The sequence below is a fragment of the Gorilla gorilla genome, chromosome 23 (genome assembly GCF_029281585.2).
Source record: "Gorilla gorilla gorilla isolate KB3781 chromosome 23, NHGRI_mGorGor1-v2.1_pri, whole genome shotgun sequence".
Classification (NCBI taxonomy): Eukaryota; Metazoa; Chordata; class Mammalia; order Primates; family Hominidae; genus Gorilla; species Gorilla gorilla.
In genome coordinates, this window is record NC_086018.1 from 36438827 (window position 1) to 36461796 (window position 22970).

The 22970-nt window shown below is 55.3% G+C and overlaps 1 protein-coding gene across 4 annotated transcripts in view; it reads right to left on the reverse strand.

Annotated features, from left to right (window-relative positions):
* KCNJ4 (potassium inwardly rectifying channel subfamily J member 4) overlaps positions 1-22970 on the reverse strand; it is a 29443-nt gene that overhangs the window by 3077 nt on the left and 3396 nt on the right. Inside the window, exons 1-2 of one of the 4 annotated variants that reach the window (XR_010133185.1) lie at positions 14484-15890; positions 12397-12677 (exon numbers count right to left, since the gene is read on the reverse strand). The exons of 1 other annotated variant lie outside the window; for it this stretch is intronic. The gene's annotated coding sequence lies outside the window, so the exon portion shown is untranslated. Of the gene's footprint in view, positions 1-12396; positions 12678-14483; positions 15891-19733; positions 19912-22970 lie in introns of those variants that run through there. 2 more of the 4 variants (XM_055374639.2, XM_063704992.1) reach the window with 2 other exon arrangements.

A 22970-nucleotide genomic window follows, 5' to 3' on the forward strand; every position in this document is an offset into this window, starting at 1 on the left:
GGCAGTGGATACAAACTTGCGTGGCACCAACATGAATGAGTTGATGGCGGGGAGACAGGGAGTGGGAGGGGAGGACACATCTCGGGCAACTCAGTTCACCTCTCTGAGCCTCCATGTCTTCATCTGTAACATGGGCACCAAAACTCCCTACCTCATGGGACCTACGGGGATAGCAGGTGCTGGGGTAAAGCCATCACCCTCCTGCCTTCCTTCCCACACTTCCCAGGAGCTGGTGACAGGCAGGATTTGCCTGTCAAGCATCCCCAGCTGTTGCAGCAGAAGAGGCCCCTCACCCCACTGGGTGGCAGGATGCGCCTCGGGCCCGTAGAGGACAGACCTTCTCTCCACCCCTCTCTGCCATTGCGTCCCCAGGGAAGACATGCTGCTGCCCCGGGCCCCAGCGGCTGGCAGGGCCAGGACTGGGCCTGGGTTCCCAATAACATTTTGGCCCAGAATTACATAAGGCTGGAAGTTTCTATTTTCTGTTCTATTCTTCTTCCTGATCTAATTGTGCATCTGTGGCAATGTTTATACACTTCCCCGGTTCAGGACAACTCGGTTGCCGCAGCAACCGGTACGCGCCAACGCTATAATTTAGAGATCAACAGCCTCAGAGCCTGCCTCTTCCCAAGAGAAACTCCCTCTCCGGGCCCAGGGAGAGTGAGCCCTGCCCCCACCTCCTCCCCCGCGGTCACCCACCCTGACTCCGAGTTCTTCTCCCTATTCCCCTGGTTCTCAAAGAGCTCCCTGGCTCCTACAGTCCTGGGTTGAAGTCCTAGATCCACTGTGTGACTTGGGCGAGCTGTTGACTACTCTGAACCTCAGTTTCCTCATCTTGAAAATGGGGCTGACTGGGTGCGGTGACTCACGCCTGTAATCCCAGCACTTTGGGAGGCTGAAGTAGGTGGATCACCTGAGGTTGGGAGTTTGAGACCAGCCTGACCAACATGGAGAAACCCCGTCTCTACTGAAAATACAAAAATTAGGCCGGGCATGGTGGCGTGTGCCTGTAATCCCAACTACTGGGGGGGCTGAGGCAGGAGGATCACTTGAACCTGGGAGGCGGAGGTTGCAGTGAGCCGAGATCGTGCCACTGCACTCCAGCCTGGGCAACAAAGTGAGACTTTGTCTCAAAAAAAAAGAAAATGAGAAAATTGGGCCAATGAGATATCATGCTGGAGACCTGACAGGTCATGCAGGCATGGCCTCTAACACGATGCCGGCCCTTCAGAGCTGGGAGGCCCAGACCCTCTTTGCCCCCTCCCGCAGCATCCCAGCAGCCAGGGCTCCAGGAGGAAGGCTTGGGGTTCTGGGGCCAGGCACACCTTCTGCTCTGTAGAGTTTTCAGGGAGGCCTTTCTTTGCTAAACGTATTCCCCCTGTTCTGTCCCACTGCCTGAAATGGCTCCAGGGGCACCGCGGACTGTCAGGACAGGAGGAGCATAGAGTCACCGAGTTCAGGACCCTCATTTTATGTCTGAGACCAAGGACATCCAGAGATAGGAAGGACTTGCTAAGAGTCCCAGAGTGGAGCCAGGTGGGCCAGCCCTGAACAAGGCCTCACCCCTACCCCAGAGCTCCTCATCCACTTCCTCCCTGCAGGGGGCTGGAGTGGGTTTTGGGGCAAGGGAAGAGAAGAAACCAGCCAGTCCAAACTGGACCACCATCCACAGGTGTGCAGGATAGAGGCAGAGGGGACAGGGTGTGGCGGCCCAGGCCTTCAACGGGTGAGGTCACTGAGCTCCAGAGAGGGTGGGGGGCCCTGCCCAAGGCCAAACACAAGCCCAGGGTTCCAGGGGATCCCTGGTTCTCTGCCCGGTGGGATTGGCTCCTGACCTGGCGAGTTCACCTGGTGCTGCAGAGGAGATCTCTTCCTGGACTTCCCCACCTTTGGAGGGGCCTTGGGGGTAAGGGAGCTGATCCCCTGATGGCTACAGAGATTGGGCGTCCCCTCGCCAGCAGTGCCCACTCCTCCCCATTATCGAGTGCCCAGGGTCAATTCTGAGCTTCCACAATCCCCAGCCCCAGCGGCAACACTCACTCCCCAGGCCCACCAGCCCACTGGCCTCCACAGTGCAGCCCGATGGGGACATGGTTTACCCCTCACCCCGGCGCCTCCCCGACAGCCCACAGCAGGTGTCCTGAGCCCTTGCTATGTGCTGGGCCCTGTCTTGGGTTCCCAGTGCCCCCAGCACATCCTGGAGCTTAGCAGGAAAGCTGCTTCCCTGGCACTTCTCAGACCTGGCACCCTTCCCCATGGAGCAGCCTCTGTGACATCCCATCCCCCTGAAAACCCTTGGTCTGCAGTGACTTGCTCAAATAAGAGCACGCTGCTGCCACCACAGACCATTTTAGCAGGAGAGAGAGATTCAGCTGCTAATTCGAGGCTGACCCGTGCAAGGCCTGGCCAAAAAGTGAAGGGTATGAGCTTGGCATTGTGTTCTCATGTGACAACCACCAGGAGATGGCCAGATTTTCTCTTCCTTGTCACATGGGGCTTCCTGGGGAAGGCTGACGATGGCAGGAGAGGGTCAAAAGGCCTTGACAATTCAGTACCATCCTCCTCTGACTACAGATTTATTATTATTATTTTTTTAAAGGGCCCTGCTGGGCTAGGTGACTCACACCTGTAATCCCAACACTTTTGGAGGCTGAGGCGGGTGGATCACAAGGTCAGGAGTTCAAGACCAGCCTGGCCAACTTGGTGAAAGCCTGTCTCTACTAAAAATTCAAAAAAATTAGCTGGGCATGGTGGCGGGCGCCTGTAATCCCAGCTACTAGGGAGGCTGAGGCAGAAGGATTGCTTGAACCTGGGAGGCAGAGGTTGCAGTGAGCCAAGATTGAGTCACCCCACTCTAGACTGGGTGACACAGAGAGACTCCATCTCAAAATAAATAAATAAATAAATAAATAAATAAAATAAAAAAGAGCCCTGGTTGTTTAGGTGTCTGCTTTATCCCTATGATTAAACCACTTTTGTGGATGCAGGGATGCAGGGCCTAATTTGCTTGCATGGAATGTGCACTAGAAGAATGCAGTTTGAGGCTTGTTTTCTGCGATGGAGGCCCTGGGAGGTGGAGAGGCCCTCTGTCACAGCCCTGGTATGTGACCTTGAACAAGTTCTTCCTCTCCCTGGCATCAGGTCCTCCTCCAATTAAGGGACTACTCATCCTCCCCAACTTTTTTGAAGGTCACAGAGCTTGACATAGAACCAGAGGGATTGGTGAAGTGGGGCCTGAGGTTTCCAAAACTCCCAGTGCAGGCCACTAGCCCATGGCAAAATGAGCCTAAGAAGGATCAATGGGCCGGGCGCGGTGGCTCACGCCTGTAACCCCAGAACTTTGGGAGGCAGAGGCAGGCGGATCTCTTGAGGCCAGGAGTTCAAGACTAGCCTGAGCAACATGGCAAAACCCCATATCTACAAAAAATACAAAAAAATTAGCCGGGCATGATGGTGCACGCCTGTAACGCCAGCTTCTCTGGAGGCTGAGGCATGAGAATCGCTTGAACCCAGCAGGCAGAGGTTGCAGTCAGCCGAGATCACACCATTGCACTCCAGCCTGGGCAACAGAGCAAGACTCCATCTCAAAAAAAAGATCAATGGTACTGCTGTCCTTTATATCCTGGGACTCTTTCGGTGGCAAATATTTTTTTAGAAAGTGATGGACATAGGAGATGCTGACTGCTTTTTAAATGTTAATGTCTTTTCTTGGCAAAATGAAGAAGTGACAATTCTACACCAGTTACCAGACTTTTCTTTTAATTTTTAAAAATTTATTATTGGCCGGGTGCGGTGGCTCACGCCTGTAATCCCAGCACTTTGGGAGGCCAAGGCGGGTGGATGACCTGAGGTCAGGAGTTTGAGACCAGCCTGACCAACATGGAGAAACCTGTTTCTACTAAAAATACAAAACTAGCCGGGTGTGGTGGTGTGTGCCTGTAACCCCAGCTACTCGGGAGGCTGAGGCAGGAGAATCACTTGAACCTGGGAGGCGGAGGTTGCAGTGAGCCGAGATCATGTCATTGCACTCCAGCCTGGGCAACAAGAGTGAAACTCCATCTCAAAAAATAAATAAATAAAAATAAACATAAAAATTGAGTATTACTATTTTTTATAGAGATGGGGTCTTACTATGTTTCCTAGGCTGGTCTCAAACTCCTGGTCTCAAGCTATCCTCCTGCCTTGGCCTCCCAAAATGCTGGGATCACAGGCACGAGCCACTGCGTCCAGCTTCCTCTTAATTTTACTGTGCTGTAAACATCCAAAATCTGCAAGTCTTTAGTCCAGACTTCATTAGCCAGCTGGGTAAACCGAGGCCAAGAACAGGGCATGGCACCGTGTCCGAGGTGGCACAGTAAGTCAACAGCTGTGGAAGGAAGCTCAGGCCTCACCACTGACACCAGCCATCCTGCCCCATCCTGAGGAATTAGGGAGGGGCTGGAGACTCTGCCTCCTAGGGGTCCAGAGGAGGCAGGAAGACCACCCCAATCCTTTCAACTTTTAGGTTTTCCTGACAATTTTAGGACACTAACTTATCTGTCCTTGCCCACAACCCCCTTTGCAAAAGAAAAGCTGATCAGCTTGCAGCAGCCTCGGCAGGTCCCAGCTACCTGGAAGGCTTCAAGGGCAAATCTCCTCCCCAAGACCCGTGCCGCTGACCAGAGACACCGTGGCCGTTGCAGGGGCACCTCCGCCAGGCCCTGCCAGAGCCAGGCAGCAGCTCCAGCCCTGCCTGAAACTCTGCTCCTTTAGACAGGAGCAGGTAGCTCACGCCTAGGGAGCAGTGGCCAGTGCCAGCCTGCCAGGTTGTCATGCATCTCATGTCATCCCACCACCAGACTTCGAGGTGACTATTATTGGGTGAGACAACCAGGGAGGTGATGTGACTGGCCTGAGGTCACAGAGCTCAGCCTTGGGGATCTGAGGAACCAGTCATCCTCTCTCTCCAGCCCCTCTCAGGGAATTTCTGCCAACTCCATGCCAGGCGCTGCCTCCTCTCTCTCACTGAAGCATCACTGTATCCTTTGTGTATTTAACAAGTATGTATTAAGCACCTACCACAGTAACAAGAAGGGTTGTTATTTCTCCTCCCCAGCTGAAGAATTGCAGGCTACAGAGATGCCGGGGGGTTGAGGGGTGATGCTGAGCTTGGGGGCCACACAGCAGCAGTGACAAAGCTGGAAATCTAACTTGAGTCTGACTAGCTCCAGGTCCTTGGCTCACTCTGGTCCCCAGCCTCTGGCTTCGGGACCCCTTCTCCTGCCATATCACCCTGCTCAACCTGGGACCCCCAGGCTCTCCCCATCCCTCCAGACCTACCCTGAGCCCCTGAGACTCTCTGACCCTGCTACTCTGAGCCCTCAGGCCTCACTGTCTATCTGCAGCACGTGGCCTCTGTTCAATATGAGAAAATGTGCTGGTTAAACCCATATGTTTTGGGTGGCAAGACCTGGCTCTCAGTCTCAGCTCTGTCATCTCCCAGCATATCCTCTTTGAACCTCAGTTTTCTCATCTGCAAACTGGAGATGACGATACTGGTACCTTCCTCACCAGGCCGCTGCTGAGTGAACATGACAACCACCATGCGTTATTACATTGCAGGTAAAGTGCAAAAACTGACGTTGATAATGGTGATGACAAAGATGCAGATGCTGATGACCAAGAATGCTGGACTGGGAGCTGGGGAACCCCTTCCACTCCTGACTCCACCACTAACATGCTCTGGTCAGAACTTCCTTCCCTCTGTCTGCAAGATGGGGAGACCATCATGGCTCCCTGGCAGGAGAGGTGGGAAAATGTACAAAACGAGGCACCCAGACAGAGCTTGGAGTCAGGTGACAGATGGGGGGCGTTCCTGAGTCTCCTTAGCCCCAGCCATCCCTGAGCCCTCCTGGGCCTAGATGGGGAGGCTGACTCTCCAGCAAATGTCCTACCAGAGGAAGCCAGCGCAGGGGAGTGGAGGTCAGGGGACGCAGCCCAGGGCAGCTCAGCGCACCCAGGATGGGTCCTGAAGGGTAGAGGATTTTCCTGGAAGAAATAGACAGAATTTGCCGGGCACGGTGGCTCACACCTGTAATCTTAGCACTTTGGGAGGCCGAGGCAGGTGGATCACCTGAGGTCAGGAGTTCGAGACCAGCCTGGCCAACATGGTGAAACCCTGTCTCTACTGAAAATACAAAAATTAGCCAGGCGTGGTGGCAAGTGCCTGTAATCCTATCTACCTGGGAGGCCGAGGCAGGAGAATCGCTTGAACCCAGGAGGCAGGGGCTGCAGTGAGCTAAGATCGTGCCACTGCACTCCAGTCTGGGCAACAGAGCGAGACTCTGTCTCGGGAAAAAAAAAAAAAAAAAGAAATAGAATTAACACCACTGTCCCATTTCCCAGCCCTTGTGGAGCAGAGTCTGTCCCCACTCCAGCTGAGGCCCTCAGGTCTGGTTTGATTGGAGTGGAGGGGCTTTCCACTCCAACAAGTGGAACTTTGCAGGGAGGAAGAGAACTCAAGAGCCCAGGCCCACGGCTCTTTGAGCTGTACCCCTCAAAGAGTAAGGGGAGCCAAAGACAGACTGAGCCACAGGGGAAACTGTGGCAGGGTCCCTACCTGCCACTGCCCTCTGCAGGCTCTGCAGGCCCTTGTCCCTGGGAGGCCTGACTCCCTCCTCTTCATGAGTCTCAGGAACCCCCCGCCTGGTGCAGCAGCTTCAGCTCTGGAGCCTCTAAACAACTTTGTGCCCATGTGACCTTATGCGAGGCACTTAACCTCTCTAGTCCCTGCATGCCCCATCTTTAGGAGAAGCTAATAATAGAGCAGACTTCCTAGGACTGTAATGAGGACAAATGGGATCATGCACACCACGTGCCCAGCCCAGAGTAAGTGATCGATAAGGTGCATTTTACTCAAGGCTGAACATTGCTCCCTCTTGATTTCCTCCCCTCAATTTCAGATGCAGCATCCCAGAGCCCGCCTGGGCCCCATCCACAGGGCCCTGCCCAGTTTGTCTTCATTCACTGCACTAGGGAGCTGGTGGGCAAGAAGAGCAGCCTCGGATCACACAGAGCTGGACTGGAACCAAGCTGAGTCCCACTTGGCTCTAGCAGGTCACTGGATTCTCTGAGCCTCGGTATCTCCAATGGTGAAAGGAACATCGCAGTGCCTACCTGCAGGGCCTGATGTGGATTGTCCCAAAAGCGCATGCCACATGGTGGGGGCTCAAGAAAGCTGTCCCCCTCCCCACCTTCTTCTGGACCACGAAATCCTGTGGCACACCTAGCCCCTCCCTCACCAGGCAGCCCTCTGACATCGCAAAAATCCAGGCTGAGCATCCGAGCATTGAGCATGCATTTACTCAGTACTTTACACTGATCAATTCCTATCATTCTCACAATGATCTCAGAGGAAATTATCATTACCCCTGTTTTAGAAGAAAACCAAGGCACAGAGAGGTTCAGCAACTTGCCCAAGGTCACACAGCTTGTAAGTGGTAAAGCCAGGATGTGGGCCTGGGCAATGGGCATCAAAGCACGCTAGCAAGGCATGCTACTGTCCTGCCTTGAAGAAATACTGTCACACGCTTGCTTCCACCTGGTACACATCCAGTCCTACTACGTGCCAGGTTCTGTGAAGTCAGTCCTATGGGGATGGAGAAACTGGATCACAGGGCAAGTTGGAGCCAGGACCCAGGTTCCTGATTTCAGGTCCAGCCAAACGCTGGAGACCAAGCTTTGGGCTCCAAAGGGGCTTGGAGCAGCAGGGGGTGAACCGGCTCATTCCTCCTACTCTGCACCCCACCGGGCCCTCCCAACCACTTGGCCGGCGAATGTGGGGCGGGGGAGCAGGCTGACAAGCAAGCTCCCCAAAATGTCCAGAGGGGCCTTTGGTGAGGGCCAAATCACAGGTGCTGGGGGCTGGAGGACCCAGAGGCCACCTGTTTCAACCCACAGGTGTGCCCTTTGCTGAATTGCTGATGCCAGGCCTCTGCCCTCCCTCGAGAGCTTCCCACCCTCCACAAATACCTGTGCCCATCTTCCCCACAGGGCTGTGAAGGCCAGTGGATCCCTGAAGCTTCTCTTTTCCAGAACAACCACAGCTCCCTCAGTGGCGGCGGGTGGGGCTTCAACACCCCACTGCCTGGCTGGGGCTTCCGCTCAGTTACTATGGACTGCACGCTAGCTGTGGGCCAGACGCAGGCCTTGGACTCGGCCAGCTTATGCAAGAGCTGGAGAGAGACGCTCTGGATGGTAGGCATTTGCCATCACAGGCGGCCGGATGTGCGTGGCGTTAAAGCAGTTTGAAGGAAAAGTACAACATGGGGTAAGACAGAGGGCAGGCCTCTGGTTTGATGGGCATCTCCAAAGGCCTCTGTGAGAAAATGGCAGAGCCAAGACTTGGGTAGTAAGTGGGAGTCTGTCCGGAGAACTGTGTATCTTTGTGGAAGTGGGGTGTAGAATACTCCAGGAGGTCGGGCGCAGTGGCTCATGCCTGTAATCCTAGCACTTTGGGAGGCTGAAGTGGGCAGATAACTTGAGGTCAGGAGTTCCAGACCAGCCTGGCCAACATGGTGAAACCCTGTCTCTACTAAAAATGCAAAAATTAGCCAGGCGTGGTGGCGTATGCCTGTAATCCCAACTACTCAGGAAGCTGAGGCAGGAGAATCGCTTGAACCTGGGAGGGGGAGGTTGCAGTGAGCCAAGATCATGCCATTGCACTCCAGCCTGGGCGACAGAGTGATACTCTGTCTCAAAAAAAAAAAAAAAAAAAAAAAAAGCCAGGTGTGGTGGCTGTAATCCCAGCTACTTGGGAGGCTGAGGCAGGAGAATTGCTTGAACCTGGGAGGCAGAGGTTGAGGCCGTGCCACTGCACTCCAGCCTGGGTGACAGAGCAAGACTCTGTCTAAAAAAAAGAAAGAAAAAGGGCCTGGTGCGATGGCTCACGCCTGTAATTCTAGCACTTTGGGAGGCGGAGGTGGGTGGATCATGAAGTCAGGAGATAGAGACCATCCTGGCTAACACGGTGAAACCCTGTCTCTACTAAAAATACAAAAAGTTAGCCGGGCGTGGTGGCAGGCGCCTGTACTCCCAGCTACCCGGGAGGCTGAGGCATGAGAATCGCTTGAATCCGGGAGGTGGAGGTTGCAATGAGCTGAGATCGCGCCACTGCACACTCCAGCCTGGCAACAGAGCAAGAGTCCTTCTGAAAAAAAAAAAAAAAAGAAAGAAAGAAAGAATACTCCAAAAGTCTGAGTCTGGTGTTGAGAAGTTGCAGGAAGGCCAGGTTGTGGCCGTGAAGTGAGCCTGGGAGTGAGTGGACCAGGATGAGGCCACAGAGGCGGGAGATGGCAAGGGCTGTGGATGTCCCCCTCAGGGCTGGCGGGCTGTCAGGCTTTGCCTGGTCTGGTTTTAATTTCCATGTGAAATATTTAAGACAAATAGGAATAAGGACTAATACAATAAAGCCCTTAGGCCAGACATGGTGGCTCACACCCATAGTCCCAGCACTTTGGGAGGCAGAGGCAGAAGGATCACGTGAGGCCGTGAATCCAAGACCATGCTGGGCAACATGGTAAAACCCCATCTCTACAAAAAATTTAAGTTAGCTGAGTGTGGTGGTGCATGCCTATAGTCCCAGCTACTCAGGAGGCTGAGGTGGGAGGATGGCTTGGACCTGTGAGGTGCAATCCCAGCACTTTGGGAGGCCAAGGCGGATGGATCACGAGGTTAGGAGATCAAGACCAGCCTGGCCAACATGGTGAAACCCTATCTCTACTAAAAATACAAGAACTAGCCGGGCATGGTGGTGGGCATCTGTAATCTCAGCTCCTCAGGAGGCTGAGGCAAGAGAATCACTTAAACCCGGGAGGTGGAGGTTACAGTGAGCCAAGGTCACACCATTGCACTCTAGCCTGGGCAACAGAGTGAGACTCCGTCTCAAATAAATAAAATAAAATAAAGCCTTGTGTATCTACCACCAGGCTTAAGAAATACAACATTCCGGCCGGACATGGTGGTTCACGCCTGTAATCCCGGCACTTTGGGAGGCCGAGGCAGGCAGATCACGAGGTCAGGAGATTGAGACCATCCTGGCTAACACGGTGAAACCCTGTCTCTACTAAAAATACAAAAATTAGCCGGGTGTGGTGGTGGACACCTGTAGTCCCAGCTACTCGGGAGGCTGAGGCAGGAGAATGGCATGAACCCAGGAGACGGAGCTTGCAGTGAGCCGAGATTGCGCCACTGCACTCCAGCCTGGGCGACAGAGCGAGACTCCGTCTCAAAAAAAAAAAAAAAAAAAAGAAATACAACATTCCTAGCCAGGTGTATTGGCTCACGCCTGTAATCCCAGCACTTTGGGAGGCCGAGGCAGGCAGATCACGAGGTCAGGAGATTGAGACCATCTTGGCTAACACGGTGAAACCCCATCTCTACTAAAAAGTACAAAAAATTAGCCGGGCATGGTGGTGGGCACCTGCAGTCCCAGCTACTCGGGAGGCTGAGGCAGGAGAATGGCGTGAACCTGGGAGACGGAGCTTGCAGTGAGCCGAGATCGCGCCACTGCACACTGCACTCCAGCCTGGGTGACAGAGCGAGACTTCGTCTCAAAAAAAAAAAAAAGAAATACAACATTCCTAGCCAGGTGTATTGGCTCATGCCTGTAATTCCAACACTTTGGGAGGCTGAGGCGGGTGGATCGCCTGAGCCCAGGAGTTTCAGATCAGCCTCGGCAACATAGTGAAACTCTTTCCCTAAAACATAAAAAGTAGGCTGGGCATGGTGGCTCATGCCTGTAATCCCAGCACTTTGAGAGGCCGACATGGGCAAATCACCTGAGGTCAGGAGTTTGAGACTAGCCTGGTCAACATGGTAAAACACCGTCTCTATTGAAAATGCAAAAATTAGCCAGGCATGGTGGCGCGTGCCTCTAATCCCAACTACTCGGGAGGCTAAGGCAGGAGAATCGCTTGAACCCAGGAGGCAGAGGTTGCAGTGAGCCAAGATCTTGCCACTGCACTCCAGCCTGGACAACAGAATGAGACGCTGTCTCAAAAGATAATAATAAATAAAAATAAAAGATAAACATTCCCAATATAATCCCAGTGGCACCCTGGCCCTTGCCTCAGCTAGCCTTTGAAGTCTGCACTGTCCAGAGCGCAGTGCCAGTCGCTGTGATGAGGTATATTCGGCTGGGGAGAAGACCATGATGGTAGCTTGGAGCTACCAGGATGGTGGCCATGGAGCTCAAAAGGAGATGGATTTGAGACACATGCATTCTGGGTGAAGAGTCCGCAGGGTTTGAGGGTGGAAGGGGGTTGTCGAGAGTGGCCTGTAGTGGTGGAAGACTGAAACAGGGCCAGGTTTCGGGAGCGATGGTTTCTAGTGTGCAGTGGCTTTGAACGTCCAAATGCAGATGTCTACCCGACGTCAGATCCCGAGCCTCCAGAGGGAGAGCGGGCAGAGCTGGGTGCATGAGATGGTGAACGCTGGTGACAGGTTGAGTTGTGAGGGTGGGCGAGACTGGCTGGGCCAAGGGCATGGAAAAGGAGAGGGGGTCTTAGACCCGGCCCCAGCAGCCCCACAGATGGGAGAGAAGCTGCAGAGCAGATGAGGAGGACCGGCCAGAGAGCAGGAGGAGTAGGGGAGGGAGGCCAGCTCACAGACAGGAGAGGGAGCTCTCAGCAGAGTTGCCCGGTAGGCCCTGCCCAGCCTGGAGCACCTGAGGACTGACCATGGCAGCCACAAGTCCCTCCTCCACTTGGCTTCCCTCCCTCCCCAGCCAGAAAAGGGGAAATCTCCTCATGGGCTGGGCAGAAGGGGAGGTGCTGGGGAAGAGCCACGAGTTCTGCTGGGCGGGGGTCAGGGAAGTTGCAGCAGAGGTGACGTCGTAACAGCCCATGTCTGATCATCATCTGACCCTCATCCCCGCACTCCAGCATGGGTGGGGCTGGGGGTGGGGGTGAGGTGGTGTTTGCTGCTGCCCCATCCCATTGCCTCATCCTTAGCTGTCAGCAAACAAGACTCCAGGAGTTGGGGCTGCCGGCTGGTGGGGGGTGTCTCCCAGAACCTAGGGGGATGGGGGCTAATGTGCCCCTCTCACTCACACACAGGATTTCTCTGGGATGCTCGGCTGGGCCCAGCAGGTGCCCCCTAAAGAAGTGGCGTGGGAGCAGGGAGGAGTGAGAACAGTCAGGGCTGAGTTCGAGCCCCACTCCCTCACTTATCCAGTGGAGGCCACTGGGTGGTATCGCCTGTGACGCCTCCTGGGCCCTCCTGGGACTCCAGCCCGAGACTCACACGTGGGGAATGAGCAGCCTTGCCTTCAGCAGCACCGCCTGGAAGCGGCCCAAATGCCCATCCACGAATGGCACAGCACACAGACAGAAAAAGCCAGGAGGGAGCTCTGTGAGGAGCAATGTAGGTCTTCAAGATGTATTTTTAAGCAAAAGAAGGCAACAGTGATGAGCGGTGAGTATAGTAGCTACCATTTGTGTAAAAAAGGAGAGAGAAGAAATTTATAGATACACATATTTGCTTGTCTCTGCTTGTCTGTGGATGGAGACCCAGGAAGCTGGTGACATTGGCTGCTCCAGGGAGGGAAAGCAAGTGGCTGGGGACAGGGTGGGAGGAAGAACTGTCACTGTATTCCCGTTTGTGTCTTTTTAAATTTTAGAACCGTATGAATGTATTACCTGTGGGAAAATGCACATGAAAAGTTTTAAAATTAATGTGTACACATGCATATTTTCCAGAGAAGGTATTCATAAGGTTGTGTGGCCGGGCGCGGTGGCTCACGCCTGTAATCCCAGCACTTTGGGAGGCCGAGGCGGGCGGATCACGAGGTCAGGAGATCGAGACCATCCTGGCTAACATGGTGAAACCCGTCTCTATTAAAATTCAAAAAATTAGCCAGGCGTGGTGGCGGGCGCCTGTAGTCCCAGCTACTCGGGAGGCTGAGGAAGGAGAATGGTGTGAACCCGGTAGACAGAGCTTGCAGTGAGCTGAGGTTGCACCACTGCACTCCAGCCTGGGCGACAGAGCAAGACTCCATCAAAAAAAAAAAAAAAAAAAAAAAAAGGACTGTCACCCCGAAAGTCTGAGAACACTTCACCTATGGGCTGCGTGGCTTTGGGAAAATTTCTTAACCTCTCTGAGTCACATCCGTAAAATGGGAAGGAATAACACCCAATGAACAGGCATGCTGCCAAGGCGAACAGTGTGGGCAGGGGTTTGTAAACTGTAAAGTGCAGAAGCCTTTCTTTCTTTCTTTCTTTTTATTTTTTGAGGCAGGGTCTCGCTCTGTCACCAAGGCTAGAGTGCAGTGGCACTATCACGGCTCACTGTAGCCTTGACTTCCCAGGCTCAAGCGATCCTCCCACCCCAGCCTCTCGAATAGCTGGGACTTCAGGTGTGTGCTGCCATCCCTGGCTTATTTTTTAATTTTTTGTAGAGACAGGGCCTCCCTATGTTACCCAGGCTGATCTTAAACTCCTGGGCTCAAGTGATCCTCCTGCCTCAGCCTCTCACAGTGTTGGCATGAGCCACGGTGCCCGGCCTGCAGCCCTTCTTGAAGGGCATGACTTACTCTCCACTCTTCCTCACCTCCTAGTCTCCCCTCAGCCCCCTCCAGGGCTCCTCTGTGCCCCCTTCCCTCTCAGCAGCTCTGATGGAGGCTCTGGACTGGCCCTCGTTTTCCTCCTTGAGTCCTCCAGGCCTGAGGGTCCCTCTCCAGGTCGCCCCTCGCTCTCCTGCCTCTGGCCTCTCCATGACCCACACCGTGCAGTGCCCAGCTCCGCCATCCCACCTCCCTTCTCTTCTCCCCAGTCCTCCCTGTGATCTCATCCAGTCCTGTGGCTTAAAATACCACCTAGCCTGCGCCTCCCTCCCAGGCAGCTACAAGCCCACTTGGCTCCTGCTCCCTGTGTCTGCTGGACAGTGAAGAGGCATCGCGAACCCGGCACTGCCAAGCCCAAGCCATGCCCCCATCCTCCCCTCTCCTGCCTTGCCCATCTCAGTCTGTGACTCCTCCCAGGAGGTCGCTCAGGCCTGACACCTAGGCATCATCCTCCAGCCCTCCCTAAGCCCAACCGCAATAACAATGGGATAATAACTAACACGCACTTAGTGTTCACTGAGGGCCATGCACTGACTGGTCCACACCTGCAAGGCAGGTGCTGTTATCATCATCCCACAGCGGGCTTGGGGGCTTGCCCAAAGCAGGCGAACCTCGGGGCCCCGGACACATCCCCTCACCTAGTCATCCACCCCAAAGAGCCACATCACTATTGCAGCCCACAGTCTCCGCCCACCACCTCCTCCCACAGCCTCCACCCACCTCCCGCAGTCCATCTCCACATCACTCCCTGCCCAGAGCTCTCGGTCTCCCCAGGGCACTCGGGATGAACGCCCGGCCTCAGAGAGGTCCTGCCCTCTCTGACTGCACCCCCTCCACTCTCCAACCACGGGAAGAGACCTTCCTTCCCGTCCCTTTAACGCACCAGTTTATTCCTGTCTCTGGGCCTTTGCACTGGCTGTTCTTTCTGGTTGAAATTCTCTTCTCCAAGACTCCACCGCTTGTGCCTTCCTACCCATTCAGGTCTTGATTCAAAGGCTGCCTGTTCCAAGAGGCCCCGAGGCCCTCCCTCCCCATCCAGCTCTCAGATCTTCCTGGCAGCCCTTAGCAGTCAAACCAGTCTCATCTGCAACATCATTACGGGCAGGAACCTTGCCTCCCTACTTCACCCTGACTCCCAGAGCCTGGCACAGAGTAGCTGTTTCATAAATATCTAAGGACTGACAAACAAGATAACCCAGCCCGTCACAATTCCCGGGAAGGGTCTAACTGGGCCATGTGACACATTGTGACCAAGGAGAAGCTATTTTTGACACGGTAGTCAGGGAGAACTTCCCAGCGGAGGTGGCCTCTGAGCAGTGACCAGGAGACCCTCTGTGTCACTGTACATGAGCACAATGGCCATGAGCAGAGGGGAGAGAGGACAGGATGTCAGAGGGCTCATGCCTCTGCCTCACCCTCCACGGAGCATGGGCTTCTTTTCCCAGGTGTCCCCCAGGTGTCAGGGGCTCGGGGGAGGATGTCCTGGCCTCACCCAGGGATGAGTGGCAGGGACATGTGTACAGGACCTAGTGGGAGAGGGCATGGGAGACAGAGGCCTCAGAAGGACCAGAGACAGCAGGAGGAACAGTCAGCCCCTGCCCATGACTCAATGCTGGGCCACAGCCCCAAGGGACTGTCACTGACAGAATGCCTGCCATGGGGGGGGGCCACGGGCTGCGTGCCCCTCTTTACTTCTGACCACCTTCCCACTGGCTCCTCAGGCCAGAGAATCTCCAACTCCAGCCAACCCCCATCCATCCATCCATTCATTCATCACCCTAAATGTCCCCTGAGCTGGAACAGGATCTGCCTCCTGCCAGGGGCCACATGTATCTCAACACAGCGCAGTGCCTTGCCTTGGAGGGCGCTCTGTAAATAATTGAGTGAACATTTATTGAGCACCTGCTGTATGCTGAAGGGAAGCAGGTAAGTCACAAACCGGCTTTGCTGAGCTCCGTGCACGCATGTGTGCGTGCATGCATGTGTGTGTGTGAAAGGGCATAAAGAGAAGGTCCTAGGAAGATGAGGGCAAGCAGGAGGGCACAAGGACAGAGCAGGGCTGGGCCTGGGCTGAGCGGAAAGCAGGGAATTTGGCCCGGCCTGGGATCTAGGCCCTGGGGAGAGGTGGTGGCTCTGGAGGAGCATGGGGCCCTGGACCTGGGTGGTCCACTGAGCAAGGGACAGGAGGCTACTTCTGAGGGCAGAACAGCAGCATCCTGGAAGTTGTGGCACTTATGTCCTTAGGAACCAAACATCCAGGGAAATCGGAAACCGAGCATCAGAACCTCTATCAGGGCGCCTCCTGGATTTCTATACAGGATAGTAGCTTTCAAGTTTTTTGACCAAAATCTGTAGTAAAAGCAAACATCCTGTTTGTTATTTTAACTTACTTTATATTTATTTTTTAGAGATAGAGTCTTGCTCCAATGCCCAGGCTGGAGTGCAGTGATGCGATCACAGCTCAATTGCAACCTCCTGGGCTCTTGCCATCCTCCCGCCTCGGCCTCCCAACGTGCTGGGATTACAGGCGTGAGCCACTGCACCCGGCTATGTATTTAAAGCTGAAGTAAGAGCATCACAAAATAATATTTACCCTCACTACATGCATAGTATTTTGAAATTTTCTTTTTAATTTCATTTTCGGAAAACAAGTAGTGCAACTCACTAAATCAATTTCTCAACCCACTAACGGGCAGGACCTGTGTGCAATTTTAAAGCACTGGCCTGAGTGGGGGTTAGGAGCGGTGAAACGGGATCCAGCGTGTGTCTTGAAGCTGTGACGGGCGGTGCTTGGACTCTGGGCTTTGTGACACACAACCATGTGGGGAATTGCTGGATGTTACGGGGGAACACTGGGAAAAGTCTGTTAGACCCCCCCAGCTCACAGGACCGCCACTCTGCAGCCCAAATAACAGGGACTCTTTGGGGTCTGGTTCCAATTTCTTCCCCTGGTCTTTTATTAGAGCCCCCTCCTGCCCTGCTAACAGATGCCATTCAGCAGTTGCTTACACATCTCCCAGGACAGGGCGCTCACCCACTTCTCAGGCAGCCCACTTGACTGTGAGGAGTAAGCTCTGCCGGGCTGCTGATGTAGCTGCTAAGTGGGGCCCCTCCCGTGGCTGGCTGGCCATTCTCCTCTGTCCTCTAGCCTGTTGTCTCAGGGAGCCGGGACAGCTCTGGCAAGTGGTCCTCTCTCTGCCCCACCCAGTTCTCTCTCTCTGCTGCCCAGCCACTGCCGGGTGTCTGTTGGGGGGCAGCCTTGGAGCCCAGCCAGAGAGAGGCCCTTTCCAAGGTCAGGTGGGCTCAGGATCTGAAGCCTCATGGCGGGGCTGACACTCAGCCAGCCTTGCCCCACCAAAGCAGTTCTGGGGGCCTGGGTGAGGGAGGGCCGGGGGAGGCTCAGCTGTCCAGAGAAGTGGCACCCCAAGGCAGTGGCTGGTGATGGGGGTCTGGAAATCAGGCCCAGCAGTGCCCTTGAGTGGTTGGGCCACAAAGTAGTTCATATCAACGAGCTATGATACATTCATTCACTCACAGGCTCACAGGATCTTCCCAGTCACCCTCAGAAACAGATGCAAAGGGCCAGGCACGGTGGCTCATACCTATAATCCCAGCACTTTGGGAGACCGAGGTGGATGGATCACATGAGGGTCAGGAGTTCGAGACCAGCCTGGCCAACATAGTGAAACCCCATCTCTACTAAAAATACAAAAATTAACTGGGCATGGTGGTGCGCACCTGTAGTCCTAGCTACTTGGGAGGCTGAGGCCAGAGAATTGCTTGAACTGGGAGTCGGAGGTTGCAGTAAGCTGAGATCGCGCCATTGCTCTCCAGCTTGGGCAACAGAGCGAGACTCCATCTCAAAAAAAAAAAAAAAAAAAAAGAAACAGAGGCAAACGCCCACCCTTACGGGGCAGGGGGTGAAGGCTCAGAGAGGTGAAAAACCTGCCCCAGATTCCACAGCTGCTAAGGGGTGGAGCTGGACATGAACCCAGATCTTCTGTTTCCCAGTCACGGGCCTCGCCTGGGACAACTGAGGCTGGAGGAGCCTTGGGGTAGGGGAGGGGGAGGTGGGCCACTCCTCCTGTCTTGCTGAGAGCAGGCTGGGTTTCTCTGCCCCAGAGGGCAGGGCGAAGGAAAGAGGGAGTCAGGGATCAATTAGCAGAACCTTCCAGACACAAGTGGGCTTCCCCGGAGATGGGGAGCTCCCCGTGAGGAACAGTTAGGAGGGACTTGAGGCCCATTTCTCAGGATAACTGCAGAAGAGTATCCATGGGCACGAGGTTTGAAGGATGCCCAAAGCCCCTCTGCCTGCTCCATTTCACCCCCAGCCAGGGCCTCTCCAGCCTGTGCCCACCACCTCCCCTGTATGGCCCCACGGAGCCCCTAATTGCGGACCCCATCCCATTTGTCTCCCAGGCTGAGTGGTACCTTCACACTCACAGGGCAGAGGGTCCTGGGCTTCTCAGGCCTGTGAGGAGAGGGGAGGCTCCTGGGGGAGTCTAGGGTGGGGGCTGGGAGAGGAGCTGCAGGGGGTTGGGGGAAGCTTCACTGAGGTGTCCCAGGGGCCAACTCTGCCACCAACTTGAAGATGGGCACACCCCTCCCCTAGGCCTCCTGAATCTCCCCATCAGTAAAATGGGGTCAGCTCCCCACAGCACATGCACCCTCTGCTGTGGCCCAGCTAAAGAACCCTCCCGTCCGGGTGCAGTGGCTCACCCCTGTAATCCCAGCACTTTGGGAGGCTGAGGCGGGCGGATCACAAGGTCAGGAGTTCAAGACCAGCCTGACCAACATGGTGAAACTTCGTCTCTACTAAAAATACAAAAATTAGCCGGACGTGGTGGCACACGCCTGTAGTCCCAGCTACTCGGGAGGCTGAGGCGGAAGAATCACTTGAATCTGGGAGGGGGAGGTTGCAGTGAGCTGAGATTGCACCACTGCACTCCAGCCTGAGAGACACAGTGAGACTCTGTCTCAAAAAAAAAAAGAAAGAAAAGGAAAGAAAAAAGTAGCCGGGCATGGTGGCACATGCCTGTAGTCCCAGCTACTTGGAAGGCTGAGGCAGGAGAATCGCTTGAACTCGGGAGGCAGAGGTTGCACCACTGAGCCGAGATTGTGCCATTGCACTCCAGCCTGGGTGACAAGAGCGAAACTCCATCTTAAAAAAAAAAAAAAAAAAAGGAACCCTCCCATCCCTGCAGCCCAGGTTACTGGCGCGTGCGCTTCTCCCAGGACAGGCAAAACAGGAAAAGGCTGAGCACGCCCCACCATCCCCATGGGTGGCCCCCGATACACAGAGGGGCAAAGAGAGGCCCCCAGATGGACAGTGGCCTAGTCAAGGTCATGCGGAGCCAGTGAGGGGCTGAGCTGGGATTCGATCCCAGGCCCCTGACGCAGGCCACCCTTCCTACTGCTGGGACCAGGGACTGCTGCCCTTCCCCTCGCTCCGATCTGGGGATTTTCTGGGGAGAGGGAGCTTAAAGAGACCCAGACCCTGCTCGCCTCCCACAAACCCCACAGCTCTGGGGAGTGTCAGTGAGAGAGGAGGGGCCGGCAGCCCTGGAAGCCATCAGGACACAGAGGAGTCAGGAGCAGCTCTGGGTTGAGAGGCTCTGCCATCATTGCTGGGTGACCCTGGGCAAACCCTGGTGGTCTCCGGACTCGGTTTCTCCATCTCCCAGGAGAGGTAATGGAGAGAAGGCCAGTGCAGGGGCAGACAGGAGCTGCTGGGCCAAGCTTGGTGGGGGTTTCTCCTCCATCCTAGTCCCAGGGAGCTCCTCCGCCCAACTGCACCTCCCATGCCTCAGCTCCCCTCTGCCCTGCTGGGGGCCCGCCCAGGCCTAGACCAAAGCTCCCAGCTGACAGGTCACCATGACAACGCTGACTTCTCCCTCCACAGCTCCTGCTGGGGTCGGGAACACCAAGGACCCCCTTTCCTGGTAGCCCCTAAGGACCTCTTGACCTGCCAATGTCTCTCTGGGGCACCTCACCCTCCCCTGCCTGCCAAGGCCAGACGTCCCAGCTGTTGGCACCAGGGCTGGTCAGGGACTGGCCAGCAGCCACAGGGAGGAGGGGCTGAGCTGTTGCATGGAAGGAAAGGGGAGGCCTAGGCCGGCAGACATGTACCCACCTCCCTTCAGGTGGCCAGTGAGGGTCCTGGAGGGGCTGGCACTGGGTGCACAGTAGGACAAAGCATCTGTGGCTGTTTCCACCCAGGAGCCTGGAACCAATCCTTGCGTCTCTCTGAGCCTCAGTATTCTCATCTGAGAAGTGGGGGTGATGGTTCTCCCAGGGTGGTGGAGGATTAAGTGAAATCATGAATATGAAGCCCAGCGCTGAGCCTGGCACTCAGCTTCCCTCCTGCAGCAATACCCTGAGAACACTGCTCTCACCCCAGCCACCAAGCAACGGCACCAGCCATCTGAGCAGCCCTCATGCATGCGCATGCGTGTGTGCCTGTGTCTGTGCCTGAGCATGCACGCGCAGGCTGAGAGGGGGCTGCGAGCAGGTGGGGCAACGGGTGCAGAGGGAGGGGCAGGGGCCACACGCCAGCACTCCTCCTCACCGGTTTCCCACCCTGTGTGTCCCAACAGAGAACAGTGGTCTTAGAATCAGGCAAAACCCATCCATTCAAATCCAGCCTGTTTCCAGCCAGCCACTTCCCCTTGCCGAGCCTCAGTTTCCCCTCCTGTAAATGAGAATCATCTATGTCCAAAGTCTTCCAGGTTCACGACAGGGACCCCGTGTTGGGCCACGGGGCCAGGATTGGTCAAGACCTTTGGGAGTGGGGGGCCAAGACCAGAGCAAGCCAGGGCGTGAGCCCACCCCTGCTCCCCATGCTGCACCCCACCCACCACCCCGTGAGCGCCCGTGTGCGCGCCTGCAGGAGCGCGCGTGTGTGACTCAAGGTCTATTCATAGCCGAGCTCCACCAGCTGCAGCGTCACAAGCAGAGGGGCCTCAGCCCATATTATTATTTCAATTACCATCTGAATTAAAAGTTTGAGCAGCGATCAGCCCACGTAGCGAGGGGAAGAGGGAACAGGAGAAAAATAAAGATGAAAAGGAGAAGAAGGGCTGTGACTGGCGATCCCCCACACCCCAAGGAGGGCTGAGTCCGCAGAGGAGGCTTAAAGGTTACGCCAACCCCTAGGATTCCCGCCTGCCCCTTGCCAGGACCCAGAATCCTCCCATCGTTGGGAGGAGCGCTTTTCGACAGCAGCCCGACCACAGCTACTCTGTGGAAATAGATCGTTCAGCCCAGGTTCACATGGATGGGTGGACATCACTCGGAGAGGGTGAGGGACTGACCTAAGGTCACACAGAGAGCCACCCAAGGAAGCTGTCTCCAAGACCCTCTCCTGCCAGCCAGGTCCCACTGACCTCACCAGGCTCTGTAGCACGTGTGCCATTTCCCTTCTGCTCCCCTCTCCCTGTGCCGATAACTTTCCTCCTGCAGCCCTAGCTTGGAGCCAGCCCTCTCTCGGCCCTCTGCATTCCCGACCTCACACCTCATGCCACCACCGTCAGCCCAAAGGCCCCTCCTCACTCACTGGCACAGGGGACAGAGCCCTGGGCCAGGAGACAGGCAGCCTGGCCCTAATGTAACTCTCTGGGCACCTTCGGGCAGGCCATTCCTTGTCTCTGGGCCTCAGTCTTCCCATCTATGAAATGAGTCCTCCCCTAAGATGCATGGTGGTATCTGTCCTCAGAATGGAGCCCCCAGAGGAACCAGAGGATCCCTGAGGGGGTGTCACGCTGTGGGGGCGTCTAGACCATCTCCTGCCAAGCCCCAGCCCAGGGGAGGAACGTTTTCCACTCTTTCCCCAGGGAAGCCCCAGAGACAGCCCCCGAGAATCAGACTAGTCTGAACTCACACCCAGGCTCCTCTGCTGTCTTACTGTGTGACCTTGGACAAATCACATAGATTCTCTGAGCCATGGCCCTTCCATCTGTAACACGGGGACATCAAATCAACATTGCCATGGATAATTAAATGGGAATTTGCAAAAGCTCCTAGCCCAGTGCCTGGCGAGCAAATGTGTTTCCTCGCTGGGAAGCGGGGAAGAGATGGGCACTGCTTCCCAGCTCCTCTTTGGGAAACACCAAAGACTCCTAGGATTTTGGAAGTGGGGATGTTATTCAGCCTCACCCGTAAGGCGAGAGTCACCTGGCAGGTGCTCATCTGGCTCTGTTTGAATACCTCTAGGATTGAGGAGCCCACTATCTCACAAAACATCCACAGCTGCTCCCTATCTTGCTCCACCTCCAGCTCTGGGAATTTTCTAGAATGGAGCATAAGCTTCCAGCTTAACCCCAAATCCAACCTGTCCTTGCCTGGGACTGCCTGAAACTGGCTTTAAAATGAGACTGAAAGGAGTTCTTCAAAGAGACCAACAGAGGGAGGGGATTAGTGCCCAAGGACAGTGGGGTGAGGGAAACTGGAGAGAAGGGAGGGAGAAAGGAGGTGGCCGAATTCAGAGCTGGGCCCTCAAAGCTCCTGGGTCCTGTCTGGGCTTGCCACAGTGTTACACAGGGACATCTGTCTGTCTGCTTCCAGGTAGAGCTGGGAGCCAGAAGCCCTGGATTCAGGCCCTGGCCCTGCTTCCTCCACCCCCAAACCATCACTGTGACCCTCATGGGTCCACTTCCCCCTCAGGCCTCAGTTTCCACTTTTGTAAAACAATGGCCCTGGCTCTGCTTCCTCCACCCGCAAACCATCACTGTGACCCTGATGGGTCCACTTCCCCCTCAGGCCTCAGTTTCCACTTTTGTAAAACGAAGGCATCAGACCAGTGATTTAAGCTCCAAACCTTCTGTCTGAATCCAGGCACCCTCCCACTCTACCCTGTCCAACCCCTGCCCAGCATGCTGGATCCACGGGCCCCTGAGTGTCTATGGTTTCAGAGTCAGAGGCCCTATCTCTACTCCTGTCTCCTGCTTTCATAGCTGTTGCCTTTGAGAATTCTGTCATCCCCATTTTACAGGTGGGGAGATGGAGGCATGAGGCATTGAAGCCAATTGCTCAAGGTCACAGAGGGTGATTTGAAATCCAGGGCTCCCTCCTCTGGGCCCAGGAGAGCCGCAGAACTTAAGGGCACCTTCTTTCAGGAGAATCGTCAAGATCTTAAGTGGCCAGCCGTTCTCTATACAGATGTGGACTCCGCATGAGGCAAGGGGCTGCCCAAGGTCACAGAGCAAGGCACTGACAGACCAGGGTCCTGAACCAAGCCTCCCTGCCTCCAGGCTCCACCCAGACAGGGGGCTGGCAACATGACCTGACTTTCTGCCCTGGTCCTGGGATCTCCCCGAGACCGGAGCCCACGTCCTGCCTCTAGCCGCTGCCCCCAGAAGCCCCCCAGCATCTA